The following is a 6,971-nucleotide window of genomic DNA, read 5'->3' as shown; positions in this document are numbered from 1 at the left end:
TTGATGATAGCACAGATATATGTTGATGACATTGTGTTTGGAGGGATGTCGAATGAGATGCTTCGACATTTTGTCCAACAGATGCAATCTGAATTTGAGATGAGTCTTGTTGGAGAGCTGACTTATTTTCTGGGACTCCAAGTGAAGCAGATGGAAGACTCCATATTCCTCTCACAAAGCAAGTATGCAAAGAACATTGTCAAGAAGTTTGGGATGGAAAATGCCAGCCATAAAAGAACACCTGCACCTACTCACTTGAAGCTGTCAAAAGATGAAGCCGGCACCAGTGTTGATCAAAGTCTGTACAGAAGCATGATTGGGAGCTTACTATATTTAACAGCTAGCAGACCTGACATCACCTATGCAGTAGGTGTGTGTGCAAGATATCAAGCCAATCCTAAGATAAGTCACTTGAATCAAGTAAAGAGAATTCTGAAATATGTAAATGGCACCAGTGACTATGGGATTATGTACTGTCATTGTTCAGATTCAATGCTGGTTGGGTATTGTGATGCTGATTGGGCTGGAAGTGCAGATGACAGAAAAAGCACTTCTGGTGGATGTTTCTATTTGGGAACCAATCTTATTTCATGGTTCAGCAAGAAGCAGAACTGTGTGTCCCTATCTACTGCTGAAGCAGAGTATATTGCAGCAGGAAGCAGCTGTTCACAACTAGTTTGGATGAAGCAGATGCTGAAGGAGTACAATGTCGAACAAGATGTCATGACATTGTACTGTGATAACTTGAGTGCTATTAATATTTCTAAAAATCCTGTTCAACACAGCAGAACCAAGCACATTGACATTAGACATCACTATATTAGAGAGCTTGTTGATGATAAAGTTATCACACTGGAGCATGTTGACACTGAGGAACAAATAGCAGATATTTTCACAAAGGCATTGGATGCAAATCAGTTTGAAAAACTGAGGGGCAAGCTGGGCATTTGTCTGCTAGAGGATTTATAGCAATTACTTTTATCTGAACGTGCTCAAACGTTAATAGCGCGTTCTCTACTGGGCCAAAACAAATTCGACCGTTGCTTCACACGACCCTTTACATTCCTCATTCAAACTTATATTTTCGTGGTAATCCCGTTTTCAGCATTCCCCAACAGCTCTCAGAAATTCACGAAACCATTCCAAAGGCTCTGCTTTTCCATGGCTACCTCACCAAAAGAAACTTCAGCTCCTGGTTCACCCTCTGTACCATCATCTCCATCATCCACCAAAGCACCATCAAACCAGGAACAACCTGAATTCAATATCCAACCCATACAAATGATTCCTGGTTCAGCCCCTGGTCCTGAGAAACTGGTCCCCAAACGACAACAGGGAGTGAAGACTTCTGAAAACCCTAGCCTTGCAGCAAGTCCTAGGGAAGTAGACACGGAGATGGATAAGAAGATCCGCAGTATTGTGAGTAGCATTTTGAAAAATGCTTCTGTCCCTGATGCTGATGAAGATGTTCCAACATCTTCCACCCCAAATGTTTCTGTCCCTGATGCTGATAAAGATGTTCCAACATCTTTCACCCCAAATGCTGAAGACCCCTCTTCATCCAGCAAAGAGGAATCAACAGAGGAAGAGGATCAAGCCACAGAGGAGACCCCTGCACCAAGGGCACCAGAACCTGCTCCAGGTGACCTCATTGACCTAGAAGAAGTAGAATCTGATGAGGAACCCATTGCCAACAAGTTGGCACCTGGCATTGCAGAAAGACTACAAAGCAGAAAGGGAAAAACCCCCATTACTAGGTCTGGACGAATCAAAACTATGGCACAGAAGAAGAGCACACCAATCACTCCTACCACATCCAGATGGAGCAAAGTTGCAATCCCTTCCAAGAAGAGGAAAGAAATTTCCTCATCCGATTCTGATGATGATGTCGAACTAGATGTTCCCGACATCAAGAGGGCCAAGAAATCAGGGAAAAAGGTGCCTGGAAATGTCCCTGATGCACCATTGGACAACATCTCATTCCACTCCATTGGCAATGTAGAAAGGTGGAAATTTGTATATCAACGCAGGATTGCTTTAGAAAGAGAACTGGGAAGAAATGCCTTGGATTGCAAGGAGACCATAGACCTCATCAAGGCTGCTGGACTGATGAAAACTGTCACCAAGTTGGGAGATTGCTATGAAAGTCTAGTCAGGGAATTCATTGTCAACATTCCCTCTGACATAACAAACAGAAAGAGTGATGAGTATCAGAAAGTGTTTGTCAGAGGAAAATGTGTTAGATTCTCCCCTGCTGTGATCAACAAGTACCTGGGCAGACCAACTGAAGGAGTGGTGGATATTGCTGTTTCTGAGCATCAAATTGCCAAGGAAATCACTGCCAAACGAGTCCAGCATTGGCCAAAGAAAGGGAAGCTTTCTGCAGGGAAGCTAAGTGTGAAGTATGCAATCCTGCACAGGATTGGGGCTGCAAACTGGGTACCCACCAATCATACTTCCACTGTTGCCACAGGTTTGGGTAAATTTCTGTATGCTGTTGGAACCAAGTCCAAATTTAATTTTGGGAACTATATTTTTGATCAAACTGTTAAGCATTCAGAATCTTTTGCTGTGAAATTACCCATTGCCTTCCCAACTGTATTGTGTGGCATTATGTTGAGTCAACATCCCAATATCTTAAACAACATTGACTCTGTGATGAAGAGAGAATCTCCTCTATCCCTGCATTACAAACTGTTTGAGGGGACACATGTCCCAGACATTGTCTCGACATCAGGGAAAGCTGCTGCTTCAGGTGCTGTGTCCAAGGATGCTTTGATTGCTGAACTCAAGGACACATGCAAGGTGCTGGAAGCAACCATCAAAGCCACCACAGAGAAGAAAATGGAGCTGGAACGGCTGATCAAAAGACTCTCAGACAGTGGCATTGATGATGGTGAAGCAGCTGAGGAAGAAGAAGAAGCAGCTGAGGAAGAAGAAGAAGCAGCTGAGGAAGAGGAAGATGCAGCAGAGGATACAGAATCAGATGATGATGATTCTGAAGCCACCCCATGACCATCAGACCTTTATTTTTTGTTTTTACTTTTACTAGTTATTGGTCTGTAATATTTGCACACTAATATTAGCATGCATTCTACTTTTGTCAAATTCTGTCTAAAAAGGGGGAGTAATAGTATTATTATGCATGATTTATGATTTTGAGTACGATGTATGCATGATTCATGATTTTGAGGGGGAGTTGTATGTATATGATTTTGAGGGGGAGTTGTATGTATATGATTTTGAGGGGGAGACTGCTGCTGATGATGACTGAAGTAAGCTATTGTAACTACTAGTAGCTAATAGAAGATGCCGCAGTAAGAGCATGGAGACAGGGGGAGCAGAACGCTGATGTCACATGAGATGTCTTGACATCCTGGAAAAGACTAGTAGCTGATAGAAGATGCTGCAATGAACTGCTTCACAGCAGTAGGAGCATGGAGACAGGGGGAGCAGAAAGCTGATGTCACGTGAGATGTCTTGACATCCTGGAAACGACTTGCAACTTGCAGAATTTTGCTGTCGCCACTACAAATTCCGCTGTGCTTGATTACTCTGATAATGAAAGTTGCTGATCCCACTTGCATAACTGCTCGTACCTGCTCAGGAAGTGTCTAAGTATGTTTTAGACAAAATTTGCCAAATGGGGAGATTGTTAGTGCTTAGCTTTACTGAGCTTTAAAAGATTGGCTAAAATTTTGTTAAAACATAAGCACTTAGACAATGAAGGAAAGCTGGAGTTGCTGCACATGATGTCCAACGTTATGACAAGGAGTCAGATTGGGCTGCACAATGCATAAGTCAAGATAAAATGTCAAATGAAGAATTGAAGCTGCAGGATCCACGATGTCGGACACGATGTCCTGACATCCGGCCCGAAAATACTGGACACATAAATCTGTTATATCTTTAACAGATTAATGTGCAGTTAGCAACAGATTTGGCGATCTATCTTTAGGAACGAATTAAAAGATAATTAAAGTTCGAATTACAAACTTGAATAGTTCGTTCAGGGATTAAAGATTAAAGATAAAAACTAAAAGATCAAACTGTATCTTTTAGATCTTTAAGTGCAGATTTTCAGGAAAATGATAGATCTCATCCAGCACAAGTAGTTGCAGCCCAGATACGCACACTGCTATATAAACATGAAGGCTGCACGAGTTTTCTACCAAGTCCGGGATTGAAGAGTTATTTTGTGAGTTTTGGGACTTGAGTGTTTTGTGAGCCACCTTGATGTTACTCTAACATCAAGTGTTGGACCTGAGTGTGTAGAGTTGATCTCTATTGTTCAGAGAGTAATCTCTGGTGTGTATTTGATTTAATTGTAAACACGGGAGAGTGATTGAGAGGGAGTGAGAGGGGTTCTCATATCTAAGAGTGGCTCTTAGGTAGAGGTTGCACGGGTAGTGGTTAGGTGAGAAGGTTGTAAACAGTGGCTGTTAGATCTTCGAACTAACACTATTTTAGTGGATTTCCTCCCTGGCTTGGTAGCCCCCAGATGTAGGTGACGTTGCACCGAACTGGGTTAACAATTCTCTTGTGTTATTCACTTGTTTAATCTATTCATACGGTCATATACATTCTGCATGTTCTGAAGCGCGATGTCGTGACATCCTGTACGACATCTGTCCCCAGTATCAGAATTTCAAACTCACCCTTGCAATTTTGTATCGTGTGGTTGCTACCTGTGATGATCGTGAACCTTGTTTGTGGGAGCAGAATGACAGTAGTAGGGTGCAGGGATGAAATTCTGTTGAGAAGCCGCTGAGCCGACGTGATGACATTGGGATTATTTTGGGGAGAGAGTTGTGTTTTGTTAATCAACTCCTCCATAGTGGTTCATGATTTCTTTTGTTGGATTAAGGATGTAAATCACAGATTTAATTATATGTTCCAACTGATTTAATCTTCATTATGTGTATGATGTGTACTGAACTACTATATTAATATTCATGTATTCGGTTAAGCATTGGTGCGTGTTTAGGAGTATATATATATATATATATATATATATATATATATATATATATATATATATATATTTGTGAAATTCAAATTTACTATGATTTTCATAAGCAAAAATAATGGAGTTTTCATAAAAGAAAGAAAAAGAATTAAATTTTTCAGTTATTAGAGTGGTAATATCGTAGCGACGAGGCAGGTCGTTACAATATAGCTTTATGCAACATCACACATTTGGTTACCAAGGGTAGACAATTCACAGTCAAGTATTCCAATTACTCGATCTTGTAGCAGAATGAAAACTTATCAGGCATAAGATCTGGGTTCTAAGATCCCTTAGTATTTCTATTTGTAAAGTACAATAGTTATGATACTCTAATTTTAAGCATGACTAGATCAAAAAGCTATGCATTAATACTAGAACAAAGATAAATGCTTTTCAGCCAATGGAACTTTAGTAAAGTGTAAAATCTTATTATATGCATCTTACCTCTGTGGGATGGAACACAAGGTTGCCAATGCAAAAATGTCCGTGAACTAGACCTCCTATTGCTCTTGAAGAATTTTCGAGAGGGATTTAATTCTATAGCCAATCAATCAGGGCAAACATTTTTGGATTACTTGTAGGTTAACCCTCACTGGTTGAGGCAACAAATTGCAGGTGCCCACCTCTCAAAATACATGTAAAGTCAACACAACATACCACAATGTTGCAAAGACATCTGAGTTTCCCAACTGAGATTTGAAATGATGACAATAAACTGTTAGACATGTGGCCTCAAAAATCTTAAGAAGGGGTGAATTAATTTCCCACTAACAAACTTTTAACCCCCTTCTAAAAGAAGAGATAGGCTCAGAATGCAGAAGAAGCAGCAATCAATTTAATAATGTTCTTTAAACATGCAAGACAAAATTGATTGCAATAAAATAAATGAGATAAGGGAAGAGAGAATGCAAACACAGTTTTATACTGGTTCGGCAAAGTCCGTGCCCACGTTCAGTACTCAAGCAACCCACTTGAGATTTTCCACTCCCTTTGTAAAAATTTGTTTACAAAGTTTGAACCACATAAGGACAACCCATCCCTTGTGTTTAGGAATCCTTACAACTTAAGAGACCCTCAGTCTCTTAATCAATCTCTTTGAATGAGAAGAAAGAAAGAAGAATTCTCTCTTGAAGAGAAGGATATTACAATTGAAGTCCATGGAGAAACTCTTAATGGATTTGCAAGTGTTTGCCCAAGAGTTTCTTTTGAGAGAGCATTTGGCAATGAAGTTCTCTTGGAATATCTCTCTCATACATTTTGTGTCCCAAGTCACCTATTTATAGGCCTTTGATGACCATTCAAAAATCTCTTGAACAAATGTGACTCTCAGGAGTTATTTTCTAAAAAGTTATGACTCTTGGGAGTTATTTTCTGAATTTCTGAATTCTTGACTTGGATCAAAGTTGAGAAGTGCTTATCTTTGGCATCATCAAAATCATGTATACATACATTCACATTCTCCCCCTTTTTTGATGATGACAATCAAGTGATTTCTTTTCGACATCATCAAAACAATGCATAATCCACATTCTCCCCCTTTTTTATGATGACGCTCATCATCCAAGGCTTGATCTTTTTGACATCATCAAAATCTTCATGATTTACATTCTCCCTCTTTTTGATGATGACAACCACCTGTAGGTTAGGAGCAACAACAACAACAAAAAATCCATTTGTATATAGTTTTACTCCCCCTTTATTTTGCAATGATTGTTTATATGAGAGTGTTGAAGATTTCATATATAAAAAGCTGTCTCATAAAGATTTTATATATCTTTTATCTATCTCTCCCCGTTTGTCAACATCGAAAACAAATTATGAATAGAGAGGAGAAAAATGTTACCACTTGTTGCAATGTATGAGAATCAAGTGATACCAAAAGGCATTAATGTACAAGCAAGGCTTCATGGTGAATGTGATTCAAAGGTGTTTTGATGATAACAATGATGAGAACAAAAGA

The sequence above is a fragment of the Glycine soja genome, chromosome 20 (assembly GCF_004193775.1).
Source record: "Glycine soja cultivar W05 chromosome 20, ASM419377v2, whole genome shotgun sequence".
Lineage (NCBI taxonomy): Eukaryota > Viridiplantae > Streptophyta > Magnoliopsida > Fabales > Fabaceae > Glycine > Glycine soja.
Note: the sequence above shows the minus strand (reverse complement) of the source record.